Here is a 12,952-nt window from a genome sequence, read left to right as displayed (position 1 = left end):
CCAGTGTCATTTCCATTTCTGCTTATTGGGCTTCGGCTGACTTAAATTAGGTCTGTTGTCACCCAGACAACAAACTCAGCAAGAACTTGACTGAGAGAGGAAATCACACCGTGCCCTGCCTGCTCTGCTCACTCGCATCTGCTGGGCAGCACTGACCATGAACTTCCCCTCCAAAAAAGAAGCCAGCCTTTGACACTCAGAGCTTCTACCTTAGCTTGAACCTTGATTTATTTACTTATTTGGTAATTTTACCTGGCGATTGAAGAGTGGTGATATCTTCCTACCCCTTGTAAATCTGTGAAGTGGGTCTCTGTGAATGGGGTCTTACTCTCCTTCACTGACAGACTCATGATAGGGCGAAGGGCTCTTTAAATGCTATGCCAAGCTGGATATTCATGTACTACTATGAAAAATAAAATTCTAGACCCAACTTCACTATCATCCTATGCTTTAAACATCTTAATAAAATTTGAATGAACTGATGATGCCTGCTGGGCAATGAATTGAGTCAGAAATGTCAGACAAACCCATTAAGCAACCACACTTAGTACAAGAAAGTTCTAAGTACAAAAGCAAGTCATCATCTACGGTTATCAGGCTGAACTGGTCCTTGGTGAGAGTTTAATGTTCCTGCAGGTTGATCTGCATTTTATAATGCAAATTTTGAATCAACATGGAAAATTACAGAGACCTGTGTTGAAAGGAAAAGGCAAATGCTTTTGAACATGTTTCTTGCTTTTTCTCTAAGAGGAAGCTGTATTTGTATCTGGGATGATTTATAATAAGAATATGAGAACTGGTCCTTAAAAAACAAGAAGTAAAAGTGGAAGGGAGGTGGGGAAGGGGAGGTTTACTACGCTAAAGATTTGGAAATAAAGTACATAAATCAATGAAATTCAGAAAGGTGCAATATAGGGTTTACAGTCTGTATAAAACGTTAAATGTATTCTTTACTTTAACTAGAAATAGGCTTATGTAACAGTTGAAAATGCACTTCAGTATCACCAAAAGATATGGTAACATTTCCATCTGTTTAAATTTCCGTGTGGCACAGTGGCTTGGAGTGTGAAAGCCCTACAAGGGAAGTGGTTGAATCGTGAAGTTAATCAGCTCCTTAAGAAGAGGAGTTGGCAGCCCCCTAGTCAGGGCCTCGAAACTGGTTCAAGATAGCATTTTTTAAAAACTATATTGCAATGGACCCCTTGATGCCTTGACATTAGTTTTGAGTTTTGTTTTTTAGGGTACTTGAAGGCTCTAAATAACAGAGGAGAAGTCTAGAGCAATTTATCATGAGACTGGAAAGGAGGAGAAGACATTTATGGAGTCTTGGTGGTCAGCCCAAACCAGTTCCTCATTTATCCCATTATCAGCCAAGAAAACAGGTCTGAAATTTCTGGGGTCTCTAGAAATATCTTGGCAGTGTGTTAAAATATGAGTTGTATCTTGGTGATAATAATATCCTGGTGTATTTCTTGGGTCAAGGTGGGAGGAGTTACATTGTCAGAAGGCATAAATTAATCATTTAGGAAAGTATATATGAAAGTTAATGGTATTTGTTTATAACCAAAGAGAGGGTCCAGCTGTGGTGGTCGTGGTCAGAATGCGGAGTGGGAGGTCACGGAGGAAAGCTGGAGAAGGGAGTAAGAGAAGGCACTGGGCAGCGGGAGGCCTCTCTCCAGGGACTCGAGGGGTGAGCTGGTCATTTTCATTAATTTGTAGAATGTCACAGATAGCAGTGGCCTCTGTAAGATTTCCCTTTAGGCATGGGAGTCCAGGGGTTTTGGCAGAGAGCAGCAAGGTATGTGCCAGGGTCGTGCAGTAAGCAGGCAGTGAGCTCAGGGAGTGTGACAGCATCTCTAGCATCAAAGGTAGAAAAGCAATCAATGTCCTATGTACAATTTGTGGGCAGCTTAAAGAGGCAGCCATGGCAAAAGTCTGAGAGCCCAGGATGAAGTTATCTCTGACGAAGGGAGCAACGTTATCTTTAGCAGCGAGCTCCTGGGCCAGGGCAGTGTTGTCTGGGATGTGGGACCAGGGTATCCTTCCCGCGTGGATACCCCGTAGATGTTGAAAGCAGGCAATGTTGGGCCTGGGAGCTTGTAAGTACCTTTTAAGTCAAGGGACTTTCTGCGTGCACAGCCAGCAAAAGGGATGCTAGCGCTGGTGACCCAGCACTCCTGCTGCCCTAGCGTGGCCCCCACCTGGGCTGGCATCCAGTAACCCAGCTTAGCCAATTAGGACTGCTCATTTTGAGTATTCCCCCGTCCAGGACATTTGCATAAGGAGAGATGCGGCAATCTCTGACAGACGCAGCAGCAAGCAGCGAGCTTCAACGGCAAGCTCATCGTCAGGCAGTGATGATGCCCTCACTGGCTCTCACAGCAGCTTGGCACCAGTTAGTAAGGCGAGAGCAGCCTCTTCACAAGGCTACTCAGCAGTTGTGGCCACGCCATCCTGCTCATAGCGCTAACTGTTCTGTAAGATTCGAAGGTTCTTTTGATAGTGAAGAAAGACACAATAAAACTCAGATTAAAGGCATCTCCAAACATGAGAAGGTTGACAGGCAGGCCCACACAGGGAGTTGCAAGTGGGGGCAGGGTGACAGCGAGCTAGGCCATGGGGGCAATATGTATACGGCCGGCTGGGTGGGCTGAGCCGGTTTTGGGGGGCTCCCTGTGGACTGACTAATTTGAATCATTCCCGCAAGATCTGGGGCACAGGGGCTGTCCCTACTGATCTGGTACCTAACTCCCAGGGGAATAAGGGCAGATGTACGGTAGCTTGCGTGTGGAAGCTGAATAAGGGAAGTGGTTGAGGTGTGGACTTAATCAATTGCTCAAGAACAACTGACCAGCCTTTAGCCAGGACCTCAAAGCTGGGCCAAAACAACATTAGAAAACACACAACAGAACAAAACTATATGACAAACTAGGAAGAGAGGAAACTTCCTCAACGGAATATTATGAAAACCCCATGGCTAACATCACACTCAATGATGAAAGACTAAAAGCCTTTCCCTTAGTATCAGGAACAAGACAGGGAAACCCACTCTTGCCACTTCTGTTCAACATAGTATCGTATGAACTTGGACATTCATTTGCTCCCTCTGGAATTCACTTAGTAAGAATATCATGTTTAGCTTTCTTCGAAATTCATTGCAATAAAATTACAATGTTCTTATAATAAAAGTAGATATTTTACTGTATGTGAATTCTAAAATATGATTCATAACTATTGAAAAAGGCATCTACAGTTATAGAAATAATGTGAACTTTGGAGTTAATCAAACCTAAATTCAAATCATGATTCCGCCACATACTAGATTCAAGATCTTTGGCAAAAATGTTTTCATATGAGCATGAATTTCCTCCTCTGAGAAAATGTAACCAACTGACAGAATTGCTGTGAGGATTAGGGACAATTAAACTAAATGTTCAGCACACACAGTGTACTCACTCAATTACAGCTATCATTTTTACTATTAAGAGAAAGCAAGTAATTCTTACACAAAAAATACATAGGCAGTACCTGTGAGTTTTGAACACTCAAAACAAATTGTGTACAATAGCTTGTTAGCATGTAAGAAGAACTGCATCAGATTAACAATGTAGTATTTCTCGAGGAGTAGACACAGATACAGTCTAGGAAAATAGTACCTGATTTGATCTGTAAAATCACCATCTGGTGGCACTCGGATCCCATTACATCCAAGTACCCATACGTCCCAGGGCATGCCACCAGCACATCAAAAGGGGAGACTGGTTAAGGAGATATCATTGACAAAGACTTTACTTAAAGATATTAAGAGACTTAAATGTTTATGCTTTAAAAATAAGGGTATGCTGTTAACATTATGATAGCAAGTGTTCAATCTTCATTCCAAATGTTATACCAGTTACAGAATTACAGTCCCACCAAATAGATCTTCAGAGTTCCTGCTTTCAGATAGCCTCAAGGACATTTAAACTTTGACAATTTGATAAATGGAAAATAGTACCTGGCTGTTTCATTGTGTGTTTTAAATGTTATGAGTGAAACTGAGCATTTTTCTAATCTTACTTTTGTTTATTTGTATTTCTTTTTCACTAAAGTGTCTGACTGTCATTTTCCAGTTTTTCTATTGTTTCTACCCTTTTTCTTATTACTTTAAGAAGCTTTCTAATATTAATGAAATTAACTTTTTGTTATATACTCTTTCATTTTTGCCTGGTTTGTTATTTGCTTTTTTTTTTTTTTTTTTTGAGTGTTGTTTAGGCCATGAAAAAGTTTAATCTAATTATATTTATCCATTTGTTCAGTGTCTGAACTTTGTTTCTTGCTTAGAAAGACTTTTCCATTCCATCCTCTTTAATTTCATTTCAGGGAATTTGGCTCCTAAATATACTCTCCAAAATGACTAAAACATTATGTTCAAAAACTCACTGTACCAGTAGAGGAGTGAGTGGTCAATAACATTTGCTAACGCAATAAACAGACTACTTGCAGAGTAGTTTAAAAACGAGATGGAGATACATTTACCATTAGAGAAAGATTTTCAAGTTATGTTGTTTAATAATAGAGCCAAATTGTAAAACAATGGATGATATGACTCCATTCGTGTAAGAAGGAAAAAAAAAAAAAAGACCTAAACTATCTTTCTTTCATATCCTTAGGAAAAGTCCAGAAAGTTCCATAAGACTACGTGAACAGTAGTTACTTCCAGAGAGTGGGGGGTGGGAAAACTCCAGGTATGTGTAGGAAGGAAAAAGGATTTAACTTTCATGGTAAACTCTTCCATGTTCTTTAAACGCTTATCACGCCCAGGCTGTTTTTACAATAAAGAATGGATATTAAGGTGCACAGGCTTTGAAGTTACGGCAAGTGCTCTTCGAATCTCCCTGAATCATCATATGAAAGACAGGTAGAGCAACTAGCTAGCAAAACCCCAAATCCACGGACCGCATCAAAACCAAAACTAGATGGCAAAGTGTCACAGGGCCAGGATAAGCGACCAGCAACCATAAGACCAGCAATACATCAGCGTGTGTGTGGAAGAAAGTCGAGCGCTGTGGCATTTGACAGACCTAAGTCAGCTTTCAGCTTTTGGTGTGCAAAAAATCCAGTCAGGTCCCTAAAATTCTCCCTCCTACATAAACCCAGGAATAGTAAAGAAACAAACCTTTCCTTGTTTTCCTGCTGACTTGAAGTTACCAATGACTTTATCCTTAAAGTATGAGAAAAATCAGCTATAAAGTTCTAGAAGGGGCAGATGAGATCTTCCAACATTTCCCTGCCGTAATAGTTCCACCTACTAAGCTTGCCTCCTTTAGCAATAAAACACACTTTAGGCCTAAATCAAACTATGCTCGGATGCTTTGAAGACCTGAAAAATGCCCCTTTGGCCTATCACTCTTTTATGTCCGTTCATAGAGTGTTTCTCTTTTTTTGTTCCAGACTTGAAGGGTTTAATGACCCAGAACATTATGGAATGGTTGGTCCTTGTACAGAGCAAAATTCTCAGCAGGAAGATAATGAAGCAACTTAAGACAGTTGAAGGAGTGCTCGTGAACAAACCACACGTACCTCGTGAGAACACCCCCCTCCCCCATGTTTTGGTTTATGTTTTCGAAAAGCTCTTGACAAGACCTAGCAGGAGACACACGAGTCTTAGGAACTGGCTTCTTTCCTAAGCAAGGAGAGAGTGTGACAGGCTTCCCTCGTGTTGAGGCTGCAGATCTGCTGCTCCCTAATCACGTCAGTGGGCCAAGGTTTCTGGAGAAAAGACCGCCATTTGGAAAGCAACCGCTCCTCACACGGCCCATGTGCTGGTGTTGTTCTTTCCTGGTACTACCAGCCACTCATGTGGAGGGATCACTGTGACATTTGCAAATGTCAAAGGAAGTTATGAAACGCCTCTTCCCTGGCCTCCCAGTCTGGGTGTCTTCCAAGCTTTAAATGATCATCTCAGCCATGTTGCCCTTTTTGCAACAGTAAGTCATTACTTCTGGATATAGTTTTAAACTATTCCAATGGAAATGACAGGAAACAGATAAAGAGGAAGTTGAGCTTTTAGATTTATACATAGTCATGAATTTAAAGCACTTCTGACAGAAAGGGGGCAGCAGAGCACAGCCGTGAAAAGCAGAGTTTTGTAATCAGAAAGACTGAGGTTCACATCACAGTTCTGTTAATGACTACACGTGACCTTGGGTGGCCTCAGTTTCTGCATCTGAGTAATGGTTACAGTGATCTTATCTTAGAGGACTATTGTGAGGAGTAAATGAAACAGTGTATGTACATGTCTGGCATAGAGTAAATATTCAATTAATGGTCATTACTATTATTAGCATCTTTCAGCAATAATTTTACTTTCCTATTTAATGCCTTTTTAGCAATATGCTTATTACAATGAAATAGCCTTATGACCCTGTATTTTATGTAATGTATTTATTTATTTTCAACAGATATGGTTACATGGGAACGATAAACTCTGTCTCCTTCCTTCTCTTCCCTCTTCTCTCCCCCTTTTCCTTCCCTCCTTCCTTCCTTCTATCCTTCTAGAATTGCACATAAATTTCTATAGTCTATGACGTAATTGTCAAGAAATCTGATGTTCAGATAACCCGTAGGAGTTACATTCGAGGCTATGTTTATTCTCATTGGACGGGGAGCTGGAGCTGTGTCCTGTATCTGAACTTTCGAGTCAGTAATTGGATCACAATTACTGCCTTGCCTTAGGTTGGGCAATTTCCTTGGATTCCATCGAGAAAATTCCTTTGGTGCTCGGAATGCATAATCTTCTGCTTTGGAGCACTTCCCGGGGTTATACAGCAGAAGAGGCTCGCCTTCCCCGTTGCCTGCCGTTGTGTAACACTGCCGTTCCTTTGGGGTGTGACAGGTGTCAAGGAGCATGTCATTTCAAGATGCAACGCTAGATGGAGCAAAGAGACCAATTTTTTTTTCATTTACATCCTGAAATTCCAAATACTGGCATAATTAAATTTCGTCTTAAAGCGAGGTGAGTATAAGGCTACTCCGAGATTAGAGTAAGTAGACACTTGAGTTTGCTCTTTGTTCCTCCCTTTCCTCTTCTCTCTCTTCTCGTTTTCCTTGTTTGGACGTGCAGCAGCCTTGAGACTTGGGCTCCCTTGCAGAGCTAGAAGGAGACGGTCCGGGGTAAGTGAAAGACACACAGGGACGAGCTTCCTGTGTCTGTGGAAACGCAGGGGGCTGAGATCCACGTTTGCTTTACATCCACGTGTTGAGGTGCTTATCCTGTAGATTCTGCAAGGCTGGTGTGTTGTGCTTGTGGCCAGCCTCTGCCCTCAGCATCCTTCCCCTCCCCTCATGGGGTCAATCAAGGTCAACGGTGTGCCTCCCTGTCGGTATGACAGCTGTTGCTCCCTCCCATTATTTCCCAGCCTTCCCCATACATCTCCCCTGTCCTCTACAACTTCATTTCTCTTATCCACAGCCCTGCCTAGAAGAACACAACTTTCCATCAGTTCCCTCCTGTGTGTAATAGACAACCGAATCAGATGACACGACCACCACTCTCCCAGCTCACAGAGCTCATAATCCTTGGTCAAGGCCAGTTTATCCCTTCGTTCTTCTCCCCTTCTGTTCCCTGTATTTCACCTCTTGCACAACCTCCTACGAAGTTTATTCTAAATAAGCACTTACTCAGTCCATGAACTCACTGCCAAGTGGACGAACGCCTTGCTCCCTTGACCTCATCCATCTCCAACACTTCCTTTCCTGTTCTCTTCCCCACCCAACCCCCCACCTCCCATTCTATTTACTTGTCCCAATCGTTTAATCGTCCTTTGCCAGTAATTGAATTTAGGGCCCTCGTTCAAATTCCTCCCTTTCGAGTTAATTCATTCGTGTAATCTTTCCTGTTGCTCTCTCATCACTTCCCTGCTGTGTCATTTTAATTGCCAGTGTTTCGGTATTTTGTTTTTCACATTTATCTCTGGCTACGTGCGTTAGATTTCTGCTCCCCAAAATAGAGGGACTGAGATAGTTATTGAAATGGCAGATTTGGCTTTGCCTTAGCTTGCAAATGAGATTTGAACCTGGGTAGTAAAGTTATAAAAATAACACTGAATTGGTAACTTGGATAGTTGGGGAGAAGCAGGGAAACAGAGGAACAAATTAGCTTTACTTCTTTGGAGAATAGTCCGTGGGTCAACGGTCTGAGATGCAAATAAAAAGACTACAGAGTTGAGACTGCTGCTCACCTCCACCTGGGTAATTGCTGGCCTCCACCAACAGGTAACTGATTTTCTGCAACGAAGAGAAATATTTCTCTACCGGTTTCCCATTATTTATATTAAATGTCGGGAGCAAAGTTTCTCCCAATACATGCCAGTCCATGAAATTAGCCACTGAATATGTTACAAAAGCTTATTTACTTCTTTATATTTAAAACTAAGAATGACTGAGATTTTGATAGGTAATTGTATATTTAAGAATTATTCTTTCAAAAGTTGATATATGTAAAAATAAGTTTTTCCACACCATCAACTGTTTCATAACAATTTATTTTTACTTGAAATAATATGAATGGGTAGATGTTTAGTTGTTAATTAGGAAAAATAGCTAGAAATTTTCTTTCTTTATTTTTTTTTTAAAGAATCGTCATAAATCTTTAGAAGAATTTCCTTACTTTGGGGGAGTGAGAATGGGATGTACCACAATGTTACAGCAGGGGCCTGGGAATCCGTATGTGCATCAAGAATTATCCGTACACTAAATAAATCGTAACTCTTGTAGCTGCATGACTGAGCCACTCAGGAGGCCTGCCCTCTTGCTCTGGGTACCAGGTCCTGCTCTACCAGTCCCTGCCTCACCTACATCCTTGCTCACCTGGCTGACCTTCCCTCTTAATCATCGAGCCTGATCAGTATATGCTTATATCCTCGCCCCCAGCCCCAGCTAGGGAGCCTTCCAATCTTCAGATCAGAACTATCTCCACTGAGATAGTTTATCAAAGGGGCAGTGAGGGACGCGATAGTTTATCAAAGGGGCAGTGAGGGACGCGCTCCTCTGCTGGTTTCCACTGTCGATGGACGTGCTCCTCTGCTGGTTTCCACTGTCGATTCCCTTTATAACTGGGAACCTCTCTACCTGCCCCCTACACACACACACACACACACACACACACACACACAGTCTGTCAAACCACTGATGCCTCTGTCACTGATTCCGGGCTCTTTCTTTGGTCTTGAGGATGGGCAAGTACTTCGCTTGCAGCCTGCACGGTGCAGCCCAACACGTGTACAAATGTACACAGCAATCTTTACCTACATAGGTGCTGTTTTACTGAATGAGATGACATTTATTTGAAAGAAATAACAGCTTTGGGTTTTTTGGTTGTTTTGTTTGGTTTTTGCCTGTTCACGTAGTTTCCACTGCCGTCCTAATGAAAGATTTGTGTACCTCAGGGGGCACTGGAGCCCTTGCTTCAGGTAGTTGGCTCCATTTCCCTCAAAGTGTGTTCATCGTCCTTCAGAACCACCTGCTCACTTCCTTGGGTACCTTCTAGGCTTTACAGCAGTCTGCACATCACAGCAAAGAAGCCAGTGATGAGCCGATTGCCGACTGTTCTGTTGGTTCATATAAGCCTGGGAATCCTCAAAAAATAGAAACAAAAGTTGACCAGCTGCTATTCCAAAGCCAGGTCATTTCAGATGCTAAAAATGATTAAAGAAGACAATTTAGCTGATAGAAGCAAACTTGAGCACTTCGTGAAGGGGGCAGTCTCTCTTTCCATGTGTCCAGAGAACTGTAAAATGGAGCAGAAGGCAGGAAGCTTTAATAGGGTAAAGAATAAGAAACATGGAGGAGAAAAACAGAAAATGAATAAGGAACAGGAAGTCAGCATAGAGCCCAGAGCCGCCTTGGCGTTTGGGGCTTGACCGCCTGGATGAACTGTGTTTCTGGAGAAGAGGAGCGTCTACAGGGACAGAGAAGCATCTATAGGGACAGAGAGGTTATTATCTAAGTTTCGGTTTGCTGATGTGGCTCCTCGGTGCAAGCGGCTGCATCTTGGGTCTGGAAATTAATTTCAACACATGTCACGGCTGAAAATAACTCGAGGTGCTGGACTGACTAGGGCTTGACTGGAGTTCAGATTGATAAAAAACTTCGCCTCCCTGTGGTGGATTATGGGTTAGGGGGAAATGGATATGCCCAGTATCTTTTTTTTTTTTTTTTTTTAAAGTTTCCTGCCTCAGTGCCTTGTAGTCAAAAGAAAGGACCTGGTCACCAAGATGACTTCAGGTGTCATTTCATGGTCTCCATTTGCCTCCCACAGGATTGTTCATTGACAAAGGAGACATGTAGTCACTGGCTACGTTTAACTGTGTGACCGGGCAGCAGAATTACCCACACCACACTCAGGTGGGTAAAGAAAATGTGGCTTCTCAACTTCTCTATAACTGATCACATCTCACAACAAGTGGCAATCTGCTGGGGTTGGTGGTGGTAGGGCAGGATGGTGAGTTAACCTGATTTTTTAAATTTAAATCCCCCTTCAGTAGATGCTCAGCTTCCAGACTGGCTCTCTCTCCTCCTTCCCACCCGTGCCCGACACCAAGGGAACAGATGCGGCTGTTCGCTCCCCTCCCTCAAAACTCCCCACATCCATCACATCCTCCCAGTAGAGCGGGGCAGGTCTCCCAACCATGCTCTGCTCGGCACATGGTAACTTCTCTACCACCAAGGTGGAAGCGCTGGGACCCCAGCATCTTTACATGCTTAAGAGATTCACAAAATTCTTCCCCGCCCCTCCCCGACCTTCGTCTCTCCATCTCCTTGCCTTTCTCACTTCCCCTTACTCATACTTTTTTCTTTCCCGTGCTCTTCTCCCCAAAGTCGAGCCTTTGGTCTTACTGTCTTGCTGCCCACAGCAACAGAATTCAAATTCTATTGTCAACGCATATTGCTGCAAGCAGGAATCCACTTTTCCCTGGAAGCACCCTACCACCCCCAAAGGATGGGATGCCCAGGCATTGAGATTTGCCAGAAATGGAAAGATGTCTACAAGGAAACAGCTTGGAAAAAATACACTTCAAAAAACATGGTGCTTATCAGGAACCAGCTCTCCTATGAGGGGCGATGAGCACAAGGAACTTTCTTTTTCCCCTCTTTCCCCTCTGTCATGGCTATCTTCATATTTCGTATGGGGAAAAATGAGTCTGCAAGGATGCCTAAATTGTCCAAATGACACAGCTTTAGGAGGCAAAGTCATCAGGAAGAATGGCCATTGGAAAAAGAAAACTAATGCAGAAAGCCGATCGTTGTCAAGAAGTTTGGAACAATCTTATTAACTTGCTGCTCACTTGTCTGTTTGTTCGCCCGTTGCTGGCTCTCCTTTGAAAGATGGAAGCCCGACAGATTAATCACTTGAAGGAGTCCGCCCCCATGCCAAGGCCAGGCTTCTCGGAGGCACCAGAACGTGTCCTCCCTCCCTGGGCGGCTGAACAGAGCAAAGCAGGCCTCCTCCTTACTCTACCTGGAGGGGTGGGGCTGGGAGGCTGCATCGTGGTGACCTTGTGACTGACCTTGACTTCGGTCCCTTCCTAGTGAAAGAAAAGGAAAAGCCAAGTGGGGGCTCCTGAGATGAGCGGTGGGCGATACCAACCGAACTAGGAAGTTGAACACGCAGGCAGTGCCCTAAGTTCTTCTCACTAAAACCCAGAACAGTCCCAGCGCCCTGGAACTCACATAACCTTCATTTCTTCTTCACATAACCCTCCCTCTCTGGCTGTTATTCAAGGACTTTGAATCCCTTCTCAGGCCTTGAGCCTCGTTTAAGCCGCAGGAAGAGAATGAAAAAAATGCACCCTAAGACCTAGGATTTCTTTTCCCTCCCGTCCTGTTGCCCGGGACGCGGCCTGAACGGCGAGCTGGCCCCGGTCCCGGGAATGCGCGCGCGCGGGCGGCGCGGTCCGCGGCCCGGAGGCGCCCGGCTCTTGCGAACACGGTGCGAGCCGCCGCCCGCGCTCCCAGGGCAGCGAGCGGCCCGTCAGGGCCACGCTGAGCTCTCCTTCCTGCCCAGGGGCCTGACACGCTTCAGACTCGGCCTTTCCACTTCACTGCGGGCAGAGGGCTGTCACGTACATTTTAATCACTCCGTGAGCATAAACGGCGCTTTGACAGCAAGGGAACGAGGAGGGGATCTGTCACCGCATCCCAGTCTCCTCCCTGCACTTCCCTCCTGGGGACGCTCAGAAAGTCGAATGTAAATGTTGTGCCTGTGACTCTAAGTAGTTTTCGATGGAAAGACTCGTCATTTGCTTTTATTTAATTCCCGAAGGGTCTGCTGATTTCTTCCCCCAGTGTTTACTGAGGGTCAGCTATCTGCTGGGCACTGTGGTTTCCAGTGAGCCCACAGCAAAGGGCTAAGGGACAGGGTCCCTTCATGAGTGGAACTTATAAATGAATGGGGTAGAGGCAGACATTGAGCAAATAAAAATAAACAGATTTCCATGTGTATTTTTGTTTTCATTCTGAGGGGTCTGGCGCTAGAAGGAAATAAGCAGGGTGATGGAAGTCTATCTAGTCGGGTGGAAGGCGCGGTAAATATCACGGACTGGCTCTTATGACTCCTATTCCAACCCACTCAGAGAATCCCTTCCTGAGCTATGGCTAGCATGCATATTTGAACTGCAGAAGCAGAAAAGCCAAAAAATAAGTAATTCAAACAACAATCCCCAGACTCCCTCATCACTAGGGTCTGACTGAGGCCCCACAGAGGAAACAGGAGGTGCCAGGCAGTGGTCATTTGGGAGGAGGTGGGTTTTGTAGCCAGCCTGGTGGCAGAAGCATTGGATTCATCCAGATTGCTCTTTGCCTGATCTCCACGCTGTAGATACGGAGATGCAGGTGGTGGCAGCGAGATTAGCACAGACACATCTGTGCTGTGTCCTTTCTCTCAGCTGCTGCTCCTGACAGCAGAGCTCCC

General features: G+C 44.3%; 1 long non-coding RNA gene across 3 annotated transcripts; it reads left to right on the top strand.

The window, feature by feature from the left end:
* Positions 1-6,261: 6,261 nt before the first annotated feature.
* Positions 6,262-12,477, top strand: LOC123616388 (uncharacterized). 3 transcript variants are annotated; one of them, XR_006724369.2, is made up of 3 exons: positions 6,262-6,997; positions 10,301-10,386; positions 10,861-12,477. It is a non-coding gene; the product is annotated as an uncharacterized LOC123616388 (long non-coding RNA). The 3 variants fall into 3 exon arrangements; XR_006724372.2 differs by lacking the exon at positions 6,262-6,997 and adding an exon at positions 7,022-7,155; XR_006724371.2 differs by lacking the exon at positions 6,262-6,997 and adding an exon at positions 7,162-8,256.
* The last annotated feature ends 475 nt before the right edge of the window (positions 12,478-12,952 follow it).

This window comes from Camelus bactrianus, chromosome 26 (assembly GCF_048773025.1).
Source record: "Camelus bactrianus isolate YW-2024 breed Bactrian camel chromosome 26, ASM4877302v1, whole genome shotgun sequence".
NCBI lineage: Eukaryota > Metazoa > Chordata > Mammalia > Artiodactyla > Camelidae > Camelus > Camelus bactrianus.
This window is presented reverse-complemented; position numbering and strand designations above follow the sequence as displayed.